Source organism: Amblyomma maculatum, chromosome 7, assembly GCF_055883805.1.
Source record: "Amblyomma maculatum isolate TAMU_Amacu chromosome 7, ASM5588380v1, whole genome shotgun sequence".
Taxonomy (NCBI): Eukaryota; Metazoa; Arthropoda; class Arachnida; order Ixodida; family Ixodidae; genus Amblyomma; species Amblyomma maculatum.
Window position 1 is genome coordinate 34226832 of NC_139350.1, and position 15924 is coordinate 34242755.

Genomic DNA, 15924 nt, shown 5'->3' on the forward strand with positions numbered 1-15924 from the left:
CCACAGGCAGTGCCACAAAATGTGTAATCTTGACATCATCAATGGCACATGAATGGAGTAGCCGGTGTACCCATAAACCATTGGATTAATATTGGTATCGACAATATGCGGCATGAATGGAGTAGCCAGTGCACCTGCAATGGCTAACCATTGGTATGATATTGGCATTGACAATGGGCCATCAATGGAATAGCTGGTAATAAACAAATATTGGTAATACAATGATGGTATAATGCTGGACAGTATTGGCAAGAATCATGGTGCATGAATGGAAAGTCTAATATTGTGCCTACATTGGTGGCTCCAGCTTGGTTGAACACTGGACCAATCTTGGAACGAAAGATGGGCCAAGAATGGAGAATTTAGTAAAATGCCCAAATGCCAATATCAGTCCAATATTGATGCCATTCTTTTCCAGTGATGAACCATTGTTGGACCAATGCTGGTGTGCTGCTTGGGATGGTGCAACCATCTTCTCTAAATACCTTGTTCGGGCCTATCACCAAATCCCTGTAGTAGAAGAAGGCATCCTCAAAACAGCGATCACAACACCATTCGGACTGTTCAAATTCTTAAGAATGCGATTTGAATTTCGCAATGCTGCACAAACCGCCTAGCATTTCATCTACTCCGTCGTGCAGGGCCTACCCTTCGTATTCGCCTACGTGGATGACATTCTGGTTGCAAGTTCATCCCCCGAAGAACACTTAGAACAACCGCGCCTACTTTTCCAACGCCTTTCGGCAAACGGCATTGTTATCAACTCACAAAAGAGTGAATTTGACAACCAGCGCTCAAGTTTCTCGGCCATCACTTGGAGACCAACGGCATCCGCCCGCTTCCCGACAAAGTGCAAACCATTATCGAGTTTCCCAAGACCACTTCAACCACGAAGCTCCGCCAGTTTCTCGACCTCGTGAACTTTTACCGCCGTTTGATCAGAAACTGCACCACCTTCGTGGAACCTCTAGACCGCACTCTTTGCGGCAAAAACTCGGCGAGAACACGCCACTGGGACACCGCTGCGGGTGACGCCTTTGATCCCTTCAAACGCGCCCTGGCCGATGCCACTTCAGTCACCGGCCCAAACCCGGATTGTCCCATCATGTTCATGACGGACGCTTACAACACAGCACTTGCTGTGGTTCTTCAGCAGCAGTTCAGTGGCGTGTAGTAACCTCTCGCATTCTTCTCAAAACGCATGACCCCTGCTCAGACATGGTACAGTGTTCTCGGTCGCGAACTCCTCGCCATATACCTTGAAGGCCGAGCGTTCACTGTTTTCATGCATCACAAGCCACTCACCTACCCAATTTGCCATTCTGCATCCCTATATACGCCTCGAAAAGTGCGACAAATCACCTTCATCGCTGAGGTGACGACATACATGTCACGGCACCCAGTGCCGCCAGCCCAGCGTTTTCTGCAGCCTGACCAGCGTTTCGCAGTTGTCCACATCGATATCGTTGGCCCCCTGCCCTGTTGCCAAGACTACCGATATTTATTAACATGTGTCGACCGCTTCACCATATGGCCTGAATCAAAGCCGAACGCCGCCATCACGGCAGCAATCGTCGCCTCGGCCTTTGTTTCTACTTGGGTGGCGTGTTTCGGCTGTCCCGGAAACATCGTCACGGACCGCGGCCGCCAGTTCAAGTCCTCGCTTTTCTCAGAACTGCTTAGAGTGCTCGGAAAAGCACGGCTTTGAACTACATCCAACCATCCGCAAACCAAAAAAAAAACTCGTGGAGAGCTTCCATCGCCACCTTAAATCAGCGCTAATGGCGCGCGGGTCTACGGAGAAATGGGTTGACGCCCTGGCACACATCCTGCTCTGAATCCGCTCTGCTTTCTGTTACCTTTCATGCGTCTGTGCCGAGCTTACTTAGGGGACCTGTCTATGCTTGTCAGCGGACTTCTTCGAAAGCACACCACCAGCTGTCCCGTCCGCAGCAAGTGACTACATTGATAGACTCCGAGGGATCCTTCGCCCCCTTCGCCCACAGCCGACGCGAGCCCACGCACGCACGGTGTACATGACTCCGGACATAAAAACTGCAGCACACGTTTTCCTCCCTTATGGCCCAGTACGCGGTTTCCTCCAACTATACTACATCGGCCCATTCCATGTGATTAAGCGCCGTTCGTCTGCTTTCGTGGTCGACTTGGAACACGAGATGCAGTGGTGCTTGAGCGGCTCAAGCCAGCGTATGTCAAGGCACAGGTTTCCTGTGTTTCGGCGTCTATTTTCCAGATGCGCATAAACCTTCTCGACATACAGCAGTCCCCGTCGGCTCGTCACGTTCACTGACATCCCAGCTGCCTGGAGACGAAAATAGTTCGTCGCCTTGGCTTCCGCTCTCAGGGAGGGGAGGGGGGAGCCTTGTAGCGGTGCGGTTCCTTCTCGAGTTCGGCGCCGCAATTTGAGCTGTGTGTGACTGAGCTATCCCATGGGCGTGGCCATGCGCAACCCCGCCGACAGCACCACGCTCGCGCGTCTTTCCTTCTCCCTCTCTCTCACCCTCGCAGCTGCGGCATGCTTTCGTGGCCTCCGCGCCGCCGCTCCGCTCTCACGCAGTCACTCGGAGAATAAACAGTTATCCGCGTCTCCGTTGCCTCGTCCTGCCCCGGGGATCCCACTGCGCCCTACAGCAGCATCGGAGTATAACTGCCTGCCTGATACACTGGTGCTTCCCGACGATGTTAAGGACTTCAAACAAGCTATGTGTACTGTGCAACAACGGTTGATTCTCAATACATAATTTGAGCCACCTGTCTTGTAGGTTAGATTGTGTACTTTGGCTTACCGGAGATACGTTACGAGTTGCACGCAACTTCATATCTGCTTCCTTATTTTTTGCTTTTACTGAGGATGCTGACTTTATGCAACATCCTGAGTGTCATTGATGTTTGTTTATTTTCCTAATTCCACCTAACCTGTGCTTCTGGCATCAAATAGTTTGCTGCTTATGGTCGTTTTCTTTGTTTTGTTTGCTACTGTCAGTATTTCATTGGTATAATTTCTGCACTGTCAGCATCCCCCCCTTCTGGCGTCATAACTAACAATATAATGTAACCTTATTTTTCGCTTCCTTTTTCATTGACGTGCAGTCCCACTCTCGTCTACATTGCCGACTGGGCCAAGATGCTAATTGAAATAAATAAAAAGTTTACAAACTGCAGTTGAACTGTCTGGTTTTACATTCTTACACACATTCATGCAGCGGCGATCTAAGCACAGTCGATCGGAGCTAGCATGTCTGCAACGGGCGAGAGTGGATAAAAAGTTGGTCTCAGTGGTTTAATACTTACTCCTTTGAAATTAGTTCATATGGATTAACAGTTAATCTTGAGATAGTAATATTTCCACCCCCAGAGATCATTTATCTGGACCAACAGTTAATCTTAAGAGAGTAACATGTGCTCTCCTGAGGGTCATTTTCGAGAATCAACTGTTAGTCCTTAAGGCAGCAACATGTGCTCTCCTCAAAATTATTTTTAAGAATCAACTGTTATCTCTTGGGGAGCATCTGCAAGGTGCAATCGTTGCTCCTTCTACAGTTTGTCCTTTGGGGACAAAGTGTTTATCCCCTTGAACTTGGTCCCCAGAAGAATTAATGGTTGTGGCAAACCAGTTCGTTGAGGGCTTGTGCTTGCGGTGCTTTCTTATTAAAATTGATGTAAGCCTTTGTAAGCTTAGTCAACGACTCGGCGATTCACGAAAACGTCCTGAAAAATCGTCGGTAGTAAGCGCATAGTCCAAGGATTCTGCGCACAGCTTTCTTTGCCGCCAGGCTGTGGGAACTGTGCGATCGCAGTTGTGTTCCCCGGGACTGGGTAAACTCCTTTATTGATAATAAAATGGCCCAGGAAGAGCAGGTCCTTGTAGGCAAAGTGGCGTTTCTCTGGCTTCAGTGTCAGCCCTGGCAAATTGATTGCTTCCAGCACGGTTCGATATTTCAGATATTTGTCAAAGGTTTCAGTTTCAGTTTAGTCGTTCAGTCGTGTCCGACTCTTCGTGACCCTATGGTTAGAGGAGAAGAAAACGACATCGTCTAAGTACACCAGATAAATTTGCCACTTCAAGCCAGTCAACACGGTATCCATTACTCGCTGGAATGTCACTGGTGCAGAGTAGAGGTCGAATGGCATTACCTTGAACTCGAAGAGGCCGTCTGGCGTGATGAACGCGGTTTTGTCGCAGTCTTTTTCTTCGACCTTTATTTGCCAGTACCCGCTCTACAGATTCATCGAAGAAAAGTACGTAGCCTTGCAGAGCCGATCCAGTGTGTCATCGATGCGGGGGAGCGGGTAGAGATCCTTTTTTGTTATGCTTTTCATATGGCGGTAATCAACGCAGAAACGAAGTGTTTCGTCTTTTTCCTTCACCAGAGCAGCAGGAGCCGTCCATGGGCTGTTCTATGGCTGGATGACATCGTCAAGAAGCATTTCATCCACTTGCTCCCGGATGGCTTGTCATTCAAGCGGCGATACACGATAGGGGCTTTGATGAAGTGGTTGCACGGATTCGTCTGTGATAATGGGGCGCTTTGCCAGCGGCGTCTGTCGCGCCCTTCGACGCTGACGAAGAGCATTTGCAGGAGCTTTTAAGAGTGCGAATCTGGGTTTGTTTCCTCCAGGAAGTGGAGGGTTGATATTGAACATCGGATGCTGGCCTTGGTCAACTTGGGCATTAGTGTGCTCGTTCCGGAAGTCGAAGAATCCTCTGATGTCTGCTGACTGGTTGGCGAAGGCGACCGTTGTTTCCTTGTTGAGAGGCCGGTATTCTTCGTTGAAGCTGGTAACCATCACCTGAGCTTGCCCATTCCGAAAATGAGTGATGCCTCTTACGATACCAAGTCCTCTATCTAGCAGCAACTACGTGTTCCCTTCGACGACACCTTCGGAGATGCCGATTTCTCCTGTACCCAAAGAGACGATGACGCTTCATCGGGATGGCGCGGTCAATTCTCCGTCGAGGAGTTGAGAGCTACGTGATGTGTCGAAATTGTAGCAAGTATCGCTTTGTCCGTCGAGGGCTTGATAAACTTAGATCGGAGGTTGATGATCGCCCGACGGTCATTTAGAAAAATCCGTGCCCAAGATCACGTCGCGCAGGGGGCATTGCTGTAGGACGACGAAGCTGGCATGGTAGGTACGTCCATTTATTACAACCCTTGTGGTGCATCGCCCCGACGGCGTAATAAGTTTACCACACGCGGTCGTCACTTTCTTGAGCTGGGCAGCGAATGGTCCACTGATGAGAGAATAGTCAGCTCCGGTGTCCACTAAGGCAGTAATCATGCATCCGTCGATATCCACTTCAAGGTTAATTGTTCGTGTCCTTGCATTGTGCGTGGGCCGTGGCGTCCGATCTCGGCTCCGTCGTGCACTAAGGTCGCAGCCGGAGCTCACCATTGTCACTTGCCTGGGCGGCGGTGCCCGCTTGAAGTCTGGTCGCGTCGTCGTCGATGCTGTCATGCCTAGCGGCGGTGTCATTTTGAAGACTGGACGTGTCGAGGACGTCTTCATAAGGAGCGTCGGCGTAATAGCGGCTTTATCGTTACTTGTTGTCGACGGCGGACAGTATTCGTTAGTTCACCTTGGAGCAACCTCACCTCCGAAGGTGGCTATCTTAAGTTTCCCCTACCTTCCTCGCACACTGTCATCCTGGTTGCAGCCTGGCGACGCAAAGCGAGCCCTGTACGGCGATGGGCACTGAACCGATGGCTTGGTAGCGCAAACTCACCTCTACGCAGATAGTCCTCGATTGCTTGTGGTCGTTCACTGAGGCGGGGTGTTGCGCCTCGACTGCATATCCGCGGAGGCCGATTCGTCGGTACGGGCAGTGGCGTAGAATGTGGCCGGCCTCACCGCAGGGGAAGCATAATGGCCGGTTGTTCACAGTCCTCCGGACGTCGCACTTCCTGGAGTTTGGGGCGTTTGTAGGTTTGGCGGGCGAGGGTTAAGGGGCATCGTTCAGGAGCGGCTTGTTCGTGAGGAGGGGTGTAAGGCCGCGATGGTCTATTTGCAAACAGTTCGGCGCCGCGCCGAAGAAAGCGGCGCAAATGAAAGGGCCTAGTATCCACCAGAAACAAGTGCAACCGATTGCGAAATCCCGGCCACCGTGCCGCATCTCCTCTACTCCTTCGAAATGGGCGAAAAGTCACGCTAGTCAACGAATGCATCCAACCGCGCGGACCTGGTCCTCCTCACTTCGTGTCCTTGAGGAAGCCACGTGTGCAGCCCATGGGTTCCAGAAACTTCCGAACTTCTCTAGCGAGCCGGAGGGGAGGAGCATAGCTTTGGTAGCGCTATGCTATTTGCGCTCCTCCTCCGCGTGTCAAATATTCTGCGGCGAATATTTGAGCGCGCGCCGTGCGGCTATCGCTGGTTCTGGTTCTCGACGAAGCTACGATAGCGGTAGCAGGCAGGCCTCGGCTTAGAAGAAGTCCTAAAGAGAGCTATGAGTTCATGTTACAGTTGTGCCAGCTCGTGGAGCTGCGCTTAGTCTTCGTTCAGTCTCCTTTGGTAAGTGTAGTCGGCTCTCTGTCTCTTGTATATAGGTTTTCTGTGCTTAGTGTTTTTGATATTTAAAGATAATTTTCAGCTTGTTACTTCAAGTACGTCGTTCATTGTCTCGATGCGCGTGCGAACTCCCCATCGCCCGCCAAATCGACGAGCACCAGATTTTACTTGGGGCTTGGCGGGTCTCGCCAGAACGTAGGACAGCGTAAAGCACCCGCATAGCTCATCGCAGCGGGTTCTTGCTTTGCAGCCATCGGAGATGTTGCTTGAAGGACATGAACTGAATCACGGACGACGTCCGCGAGCGATGCTAATCGAGGTTGCATGGGTTATGGCAGGAGTCGGCGCAGCTCATTCCGGACTACTTCATATGTACGTTCCTGCCAGTTGTTGTTAGCAGTGGACACTGTGTGCGGGCAAACAGCGCTGGCTTGCACTGGACGGTTGTATTGTCGAGTGCGGGCGTCGAGGGTCCCTTCGATGTTGGTGGCTTCCCTGAAGAATTCATCAAAGGTTTTCGGCGGGTTCCTCACGAGGCAGGCGAAGAGGACTTTTTATGCCTCGCATCAGAAATTCACCCTTTACTTTCACTCATATCAGGGTCGGCCCGACCAAAAAGGCGTTTCATTTGTTCAACATAACACAGGACCGACTCATTCGAGAGTTGAATTCGGGATCGAAGGTGGGCCTGGGCTCTCTTTTCGGTCGACGTTTGCAAAAGCCATCAAATGCTTCCTTTTAAATGTCTCTCAATACTTCAACAGTCTAACGATTCTTGAACGATATTCGGGTAGAACCTTGAGAGCAATAATTCCAGGCGTTGTAAGTTGACGCGCGTTTAAACAGGTCGAGCCACTCTTCCGCATCTTCATCCGGTCGTCCTTGGAAGCAGGGGGGCTCACGGGGCTGGACGAAAATGACCGTTAATTTAGACTGGGACATTGTCATTGTTAGAGCCTTTTTCCTGGGTCGACCGGGGTGCGGCAGCTGACCGTTTTCGGGTTGGGCCCTTGAAGTCGGCGGCTGGCTTCATGACCTGCAACCTGGTCCGCCAGAGTAACAGGAACAGGTGCTGAGGTCTTCGCTTGAAGGGGTAGGCCGGGTCTTAAAGGACAGCACCTCTACCAGATGTCACGTAGAGGTGAGAAGCCCAGTAGCTTCAAATGAAGACACTGACGTTACATTTGAAACACTTTATTGTGATGACATGCGCCCGCAAAAGAACTAAGAGAATTGACGGCGGTGATAACAAGAAACGTGCTTGTCAGTCGTCGAACTGAGAATGTTCTTCGCACCCGTCAATGCTCAATTTAAAGGCGGCCAAGAAACATCGAGATAAAGCCGCCGACGGGGACTAGCACAGCCTAGAACAATAAAGAAACATACGCGAGTGGCCGGAATCTTCGAAACACATCTCGGCGCATCTTGCGCGACAAATAATCTGATAAAGCTGCATCTCGCAACGAGCAAAGAATACAGAACTGGTCCGTGTGCCAGAATCATAGTGATAAGGCCGCATGCCTGCGGCTGTCAAAAAGAATGACAAATGCAGATTTGAATGGTTTGCAGCCACATCTCTACAAATTTGCCGGCATGGTTCCACTGTTTGTAAAATGAAGATGTAACCAAATTGCACCGCTAATTACTCCGACTAGGATGATGAAGAGCACCATCTTGAATTTCGACGTGCTTGAGTGCGCATTACCGCACTATACTGCAGACTAGTGGCACCACACATGCATGGGCATCCTCATGACGGTGAACCCTCATGAGGGCGTCCTCACCCTCATCTCGTGAGGATTTCACTCAGTGAGGTGAGAGAGGATCGGCGCTGAAAAATTCGTGAGAAGGAAGGCGTGGGAGGGTAGAGGCGGTGAGGGAGGGATATATACAGAGTTTGAGGGGCGAGGACAAACATTACACAAAAGGTGTAGTTTCTGTAGGAAGAAAAAGCACGCGGCAACACGAAAGGCACGAGTGACCACAAACTTTCTAATCCACTGGGCTTGCGTTGTATAGAAAACAGATGTAATGGAACGGGGCACAGGCGCTGCGGCTAAAAGAAGCTTAAATGAAAGCCACAAAATTGCCCCGGCGCTCGTGGTGAAGAAAAGTCTAAAAATTACACTAGGGAGCTGCAGGGAGTCACCGAGAGCGATGTCGCTGCTTCTAGCCTCACGGAACATGACGGGACTGGCGAATACACAGGACAGCCGTTTCTAACTGCTAACGTTTCTTTGCCATTCAGGCAAAAGCAGGTCCAGAAAAAAAGGGCGCGTCCAAAGGAGATGGCACGCGCGGTAGAAAGGTTGAACACAAGACCGAGGTGGGGTGATCTTATCTCCTGCGATCCTGTCACACGTGTTTTTTTCTTTTTGTTCCTCCTTCAGAGTAGCTTGCATGAGTAGTCGACGCATGAGAAGTGTTTCTTGAGTGTTTTGTGACTGTCTGGTTAGCAAGGTTTTACATAAAACTTTCATAAATTGTGTAAATTACAATTCGCAACACAACCAACAGAAAATAAACAAACAGGAGTAAATTTGTGCTGATAAGAGCTTCAAAAAAATAAACCGCAGTTCGATATCCGATGCAATCTTTGTCACGTGTTTGCAGAAACAAGCAGAATTTTCTTTTTCTTTTACCATTTTTTCCTTTGTGCCAGCAAAATCATCATATCGTGCATTAGTATGAGCGGCACGTAATTAGAATTCATTGTTTTTCTGTAATTTCTATAACATTAAGTTTTAGTTTATCTATCTTTTTATGATAGTTTTATTCAGATGGGTTTTAATATTGTTGGGAAGTAATAGCGTGTGATCACAGCACAATTCATGAAAGAGTTATTTCATTTCCAGTATCCAAAAAGTGTGTTCGCATTTCGTGTTAACCTGTTGAAGTCCTGTACCGGAGTAAGGTTCTTTAATATTCTTTATTTGATTTTAGCATCCATTCTGTAGTCATAATAAGTTTCATGCATTGTAATGCCCGATGATCGTAAGGCCGCATGTTATGAAAGACTCACGCATGAGGGGATTGTGACAATGCTGAACCGGGTTCTATGAATCTTTACCGAATGCGCTTTCGAGTTGGGTTCAGCTATGAGGTGCCAGTGCAAGGGTTCTTGCAGTTATTAGATGTATTTGTTGCTGTTCGCAAAATCAAAGCATCCTGGTGGTATCGGCATCGCTAAAAAAGAAGGTATTTTAAACCACTAGTCAGCTCAATACAAGCTTCCAAGGGTATTTCTAAAAACTACCTTCATGCCGCTCTGGACAAATCCTGCCTACATGAAATGGCACATAGCATGGTCGTTTGGCTGCAAAGACTGATCAGTGCAGGATTTCCCTGTGAGGTGACCACCCTGATTTAAAGGACCTTGCTAATAATTCTAAGGTTGTAGAGGAGCACCACTGAGCTTAAGAAGCGCAAAGTACAAGATCCCTTGTCATTCCATATTATTATCATATTTCCCACCGCTCAGAAAACGTGGCTCAAAAAGATGACCGTCCTGGTAGTCATCACTGCACGAAAAACATGGCTTGCGTGTGCAATATGGCGCAGGGAAAGCACAAGCAGGGATGCAGCATCAAGCACGTATAGCAGGCTCGTCCCTACGTAGAGTGTCGTCGTTTACTGTATACAATTGTCCTGTGTCAAAAGCTACATAGAACAAATTGGATGTTGCACAAACGGCACCCTTCAGGAGCTGCATGCAGGAGTAGGTGCACTGGTGGGGGGGGGGGGGGGGCAACTGGGTGTCTATTGTTACCGCTGCCGCAGAACCGAGGCATGCCCCTCGATTCCGTGAAACGGCAATCTTGAAGAAGTTCACATCCTAACTCCGCAGGAAAGTATAGAAAGCATACTGCATTAAGATGGAATTCACCACTTGTGTTGGCAATTGAGGCCTCGGTCGCCATATCCGATAACATAAGGAGTTTAAATATCCCACACATGCCCGCGTGCCAGTGCTCTCACTTTGCCATTACTTTGCCAAGATCAGCTTCACTGTAGGGGTGGCCCATGTTTATGTCGGCTTTCAACAGCTTCTTATCCAAAGCATGGTTTCCTGTGCTTGGTACGTCACGCTATAAAGCGAAAAAGTGATGCGGGTTAAATGCTACAGAAATAACGCAACCGCCGAACTGGAATTTTTAACTGACACAAACAGGGTTATATTATATAGAGGAAAGCTACAAAACATCAATTCATATTTGGTTATAGAGGTCCACACGGGCCTGGCCCGACCTGCTAGGAGCGTTTTTCACCTATAGAGATGAGAGGGGGACATCGAGTCCAGCCCTCCAGAACGATTGGACCTTAAGTAAGACCCGCTGCCCCAAAGCCACGTAGGTACGTACATTCTTTGTGTTTGGTTAAAACGAGCTCTAAGTTTAGCTTACGACTTTATGAGATCATTTTAATAAGGGTCCCTACATTTTATTAACGTAAAGATGACCAGCTGAGCCAATGTACCTTTATGCATGCTGCCAAAGCTAGAGTCGCACCAGAGAGCAACTGTCTCACATACTGCTAAAACGTGTGCCAGGTCTGAACGAAAGGAAGACTTCGGGGAAGAAAGCTTCGAGGGTTTGCGTGATACCTACTCTCAAACGCTACCCTTCAGCGCCAACCTCATACTCACTCTAAGGCTGACTCAATAAAGGAGACAGCTGAGGTTATATTAAATTCAATTCTGCGTAGTCATGGGAGCTGGCAGGTTGAAGGTATGACAGCACTGCATTTTGTACAACTAATTCTGCTTAGCCATTTCTGTGGAGGGAAAGAGGCCTCCTCTTTTCCGCGGATTCCCCGCGTTGTGCAAGCAGTCGTTCGCTTCTCGTGTGAGCAAGATGCTTGCTTTCAGATAGCGTCCTGTCCATTTTACTGCTTTGTGCTTATAACGCGCATACACCATGTGTGTGTTTCTAAACAAGCTAAAAACGAAGCAACGAAAGCCACTACTAGTACTAGGCCGGGAAGATGTTCCATTCGACGGGGTACAGTTTTCTAGAAGGCTGTAGCCAGAACAAATTGTTAGCCGGGGCGCATCTCAGCCTGCACATACGAGAGCTTTGGGTGGCGGAGCTTAGTTTGAAGACTGACTCGGCACTGCATGGGAGGCGACAGGTAAAGCACAAATCAAGCAAGTGTGCGCCGGGCTTTGCCCCCGGTGGCAAAGCGCCGACGGCAGGCCAGATTCCCTTCACAGCGAGGGCAGCTGTCAGTAGGAAAGCTGTTCGAAAAAAAACTCTTCTGTGCGGCGGGCAGACCATGCATGCTGCTCCATGGCCGGGCTCAAGCGGTGGCTGTGGCTGATCCTATCAAGTCTCCCTGAGGCGCCGGGTGGAGACATGGGTGCATGTGGCGGTAATGCTCTCAGGAGGGTACACACGCGTCTACCACCATTCGTTCTTTTCCCACTCTCTCTGTCCAAAGAGGCTTCCTTCAGTCCAGTCTCCAAAAAAAAGTGAACGGCAGGAACGGCTGTAAAGCCCTTCAATCTGTGTTGCTTTGTGCTTTCGATCGGACAACTCAAGTTGTTGACGCTTATGTTGAAAGCAACACTTTGTGCGCTGTTGCAAATTCTATATGCTCAAGGACGTCTGTGTACAATGTGCGCGCATAAGTTTCCATTGCGGCAGTGCCCACCGATATTTTCGGCAAATGCGCGGTCCATGTGAAAGGTGTGTTCATTCAAGTTCGAGGTAAGTTTCATTTTCATTTTTCGCGGCTCTTGCTTTCGCAGTGCAGGCAATCTGGTTTTCGGCTTTTTCATATGTGGGTACGTATTGTCCGGAATTAAGAAGATCAGCTAGGAGATGCGGACTTAGGCGAACTGATGCAGAGTGCTGATTCCGAAAAGTTGGCGCATATGAGCTACTTTTTTTCATAAGCGAACCTTGATTTAAGCACACTATCCAGGAAGAATATTCAAACCTTATGTATACAAAACGATGGCCTATTCACTTTGCACGTCGTACTACTCTAGTTAGGTGGTGTCTTGTTCTGTTCCTGTGTAACTTTATTAGAAATTGAAATTGAAAAAAAAAACCTATGTTATGCACTACTGACGCAGTGTTTACGAAAATCAGCAGCTCAACAGAGTTGCGTGTTTCACTTTGCTTTTTCTGTTTTTTCTTGGAGGAAGTCGGGATGCGAACGGGGCACATCATCGGTGGCACCTGCGGCGCCGTGTCCTGACAACAGCATTTTTATGCGGCGTCTCCCAAACAACTCTACATATAGTACATGTCTGAAGCTATCGCACCCGGCCCTAGGCTTGCATGCTACTTCCCCCCATCCAACACCCTTGGCGAAGGGAACGAGGGTCAGGACCCCATGATCCCCTTGAAATTTGTGCTTCTTTGTGATATGTTTTGCTATTACCTGAATTAGGTTGTTCTGTTGCACCTCATGCTTTCCGTCTGCGACTGGCTAGAAGTTCAAATCTCTTCTTTCCTCATGCGGTGTAGATTATTTCGTCATTCTTATATCCTTCGAACATATGGAGTGTGAACCGGTAGGCAGGTTTGCCCGGTAAACTATGGCAGCTGTTATTTTCCTTCCTCCTCGACGTTTTGCTTTTGATTGGCATGCCTAGGGCACTGTCAGAATTGCTTGCACTTTTCACAGTCCCTGGTTTTCCCGTGCAGTGCATACCTCATTTGCAGCAGCTGTCGGAACAAGTACCAGATGGCTCTTGCCAGAGATTCGCTACAGGATGAACGCGGCCCTGTCATTTATTTAAGTCCATTGTTCAGTTCAGTTCAGTCGTTCAGTCGTGTCCGACTCTTCGTGACCCTATGGACCATGTCACGCCACGCTTTCCGGTCTCTCACTATCTTCCTAACATCACATAACTTCATCTGCAGTGGCTCGAGGATGCCATCTAACCATCGCGTTCGCTGCCTACCCCTTCTCCGGCGACCCTCAACCTTTCCCAACATCAAATCTTTTTCCAGCGACTCCTCTCTTCTCATCAGATGACCAAAGTAGCTGAACTTTAACTTTAGAATTTGACCTTCCAATGAGCAGTCAGGGTTTATGGTCGACAATATCGACTGATTTGATCTTCTGGCAGTCCAAGGAACTCTCAAGAGTCTTCGCCAGCACCACAATTCAAACGCGTTGTAAGAATGGGGGTTTATTCAGCAGATCAACAGGACTTGATCAGCAGGACTGAGCAGATCAGCGGCGAACACAGCGGCAGCGAACACAGTCAGGTCCAGCACGCGCAGCGATCACGATGCCACTGACTGGCATGTCCCGTGTGCACTTCTTCCTCTTCACAATTACCCGCGGGACGAAGAGGAGACATCCTGGCGACTTACGGCGTGAGCTAGACGGCAGGGTCGTAATAGGGTTTGAGGCGCTGGACGTGAACAATCTCGCGTCCGCGCCGGCGTGGATCATGGGACGGCGTAACGGGTTCCACCACATAATTAACCGGTGAGGTGCGCTCCAGAACACGGTATGGGCCATGGTATTTAGCTAGAAATTTTGAAGACAGTCGAGGGGCATTGGAAGGTATCCATAGCCACACAAGAGCGCCAGACGAGAAGTGCGGTGTCGAGTGTTGGCTGTCATGGTTGTATTTATGGCGGTACCGGGAGTTAGCCGTGAATGCGCGGGCGATTTGTCGACAGTCTTCCGCTGCTTGAGACGCAGGTGTATACTCTGATATGTCTGGCTGATACGGGAGTATGGTGTCAATTGTAGCAGAGGGGTGACGGCCGTAGAGGAGAAAAAAAGGAGAGAAGCCAGTAGTAGACTGCGTTGAGGTATTGTATGCGTACGTGACATACGGAAGGACGAGGTCCCAGTTTGAGTGGTTGGAGGAGACGTACATAGAGAGCATGTCGCCAAGGGTACGATTGAAACGCTCAGTGAGGCCATTAGTCTGGGAATGATAGGCGGAGGTGGTTCTATGAATAATGTTGCACTTGGTGAGCAAGGCTTTCACAACGTCACTCAAGAAAACACGTCCTCTGTCGCTGAGCAGCTCTCGAGGTGCACCATGGCGAAGAACAAATCGCTGCAAAATGAAGGAAGATACTTCTGACGCTGTGGCAGATGGAAGTGCGGCGGTTTCTGCATATCTCGTCAGATGATCAACGGCTGCGATAGCCCAGCGGTTGCCGGCCGCAGTGTAGGGAAGCGGCCCGTACAAATCATGCCGACGCAGTCGAAAGGGCGTGGTGGGTTGGGTAATGGCAATAACTCTCCAGCAGAACATCGAGGAGATGGCTTGCGACATTGACAGGTGAGGCATTAGCGAACGTACTTGAGTACAAAGGTGTACATACCCCGCCAGTAGTAACGCAGCCGGAGACGAGTGTATGTCTTGAAGACGCCCGCGTGACCGGATTGTGGGTCAGCGTGGAAATAGTCACAAATTTGCGAACGTAGCTGCCGCAACCACTTGCGGCCATCTGCGCAGTAGTTGCGGCGGTAGAGGAGGTTATCACGAATGGCGAAGTGGGAAGCATGGCGGCGGAGAGCACGCGATGGAGAAGCAGCTGTAGGATTGGAGATAAAATCGAGGATAGAGTTTATCCAAGGATCTTGCCGCTGCGCTGACGGCATGTCATTGATGTGAAGCGATGGCGGGGAATCGTCGGAAGGGGAAAGGCTCGCGACCTCAGCTGTAAAGGGGCAGCGGGAAAGTGCATCGGCATCGTGATGTTTGCGGCCAGAGCGGTAAACAACGCGGACATCATATTCCTGAAGGTGAAGAGCCCATCTTGCCAGTCTGCCGGACGGGTCTTTCAGTGAGGAAAACCAGCAAAGCGCATGGTGGTCCGTCACTACGTCAAAAGGGCGACCATAGAGGTAAGGGCGGAATTTAGTAAGAGCCCAAATAATCGCTAAGTATTCTTTTTCAGTGACAGAGTAATTGGATTCAGCCTTCGTGAGTGTACGGCTAGCATAGGCGACCACGTATTCAGTATAACCTGCTTTGCGCTGAGCGAGCACAGCGCCGAGACCAATACCACTGCCGTCTGTGTGGACCTCAGTAGGCGCTGTGGGGTCGAAGTGACATAGGACAGGCGGTGCCTGCGGATGTGTCGTAAAGCATTGAAGGCATCGTCGCACGCTGGTGACCACGACGAAAGGTCGGAACTGCCGGACAGAAGTTCTGTCAAGGGAGCAGCAATGGAAGCAAAATTCCTAATAAAGTGGCGAACGTAAGAGCACAGCCCGAGGAAGCTACGTAGATCTTTGATGGAAGTCGGTTTGGGAAAGGCTGTTACGGCACGAAGTTTGGCAGGGTCTGGAGATACACCTTCTTTGGAAAAAACGTGGCGGAGAATGGTAAGCTGGTGGGCGGCAAAACGACATTTTTTCAAATTCAGCTGCAGTCCGGCATCAGATAGGCAGGTCAAAACGTGC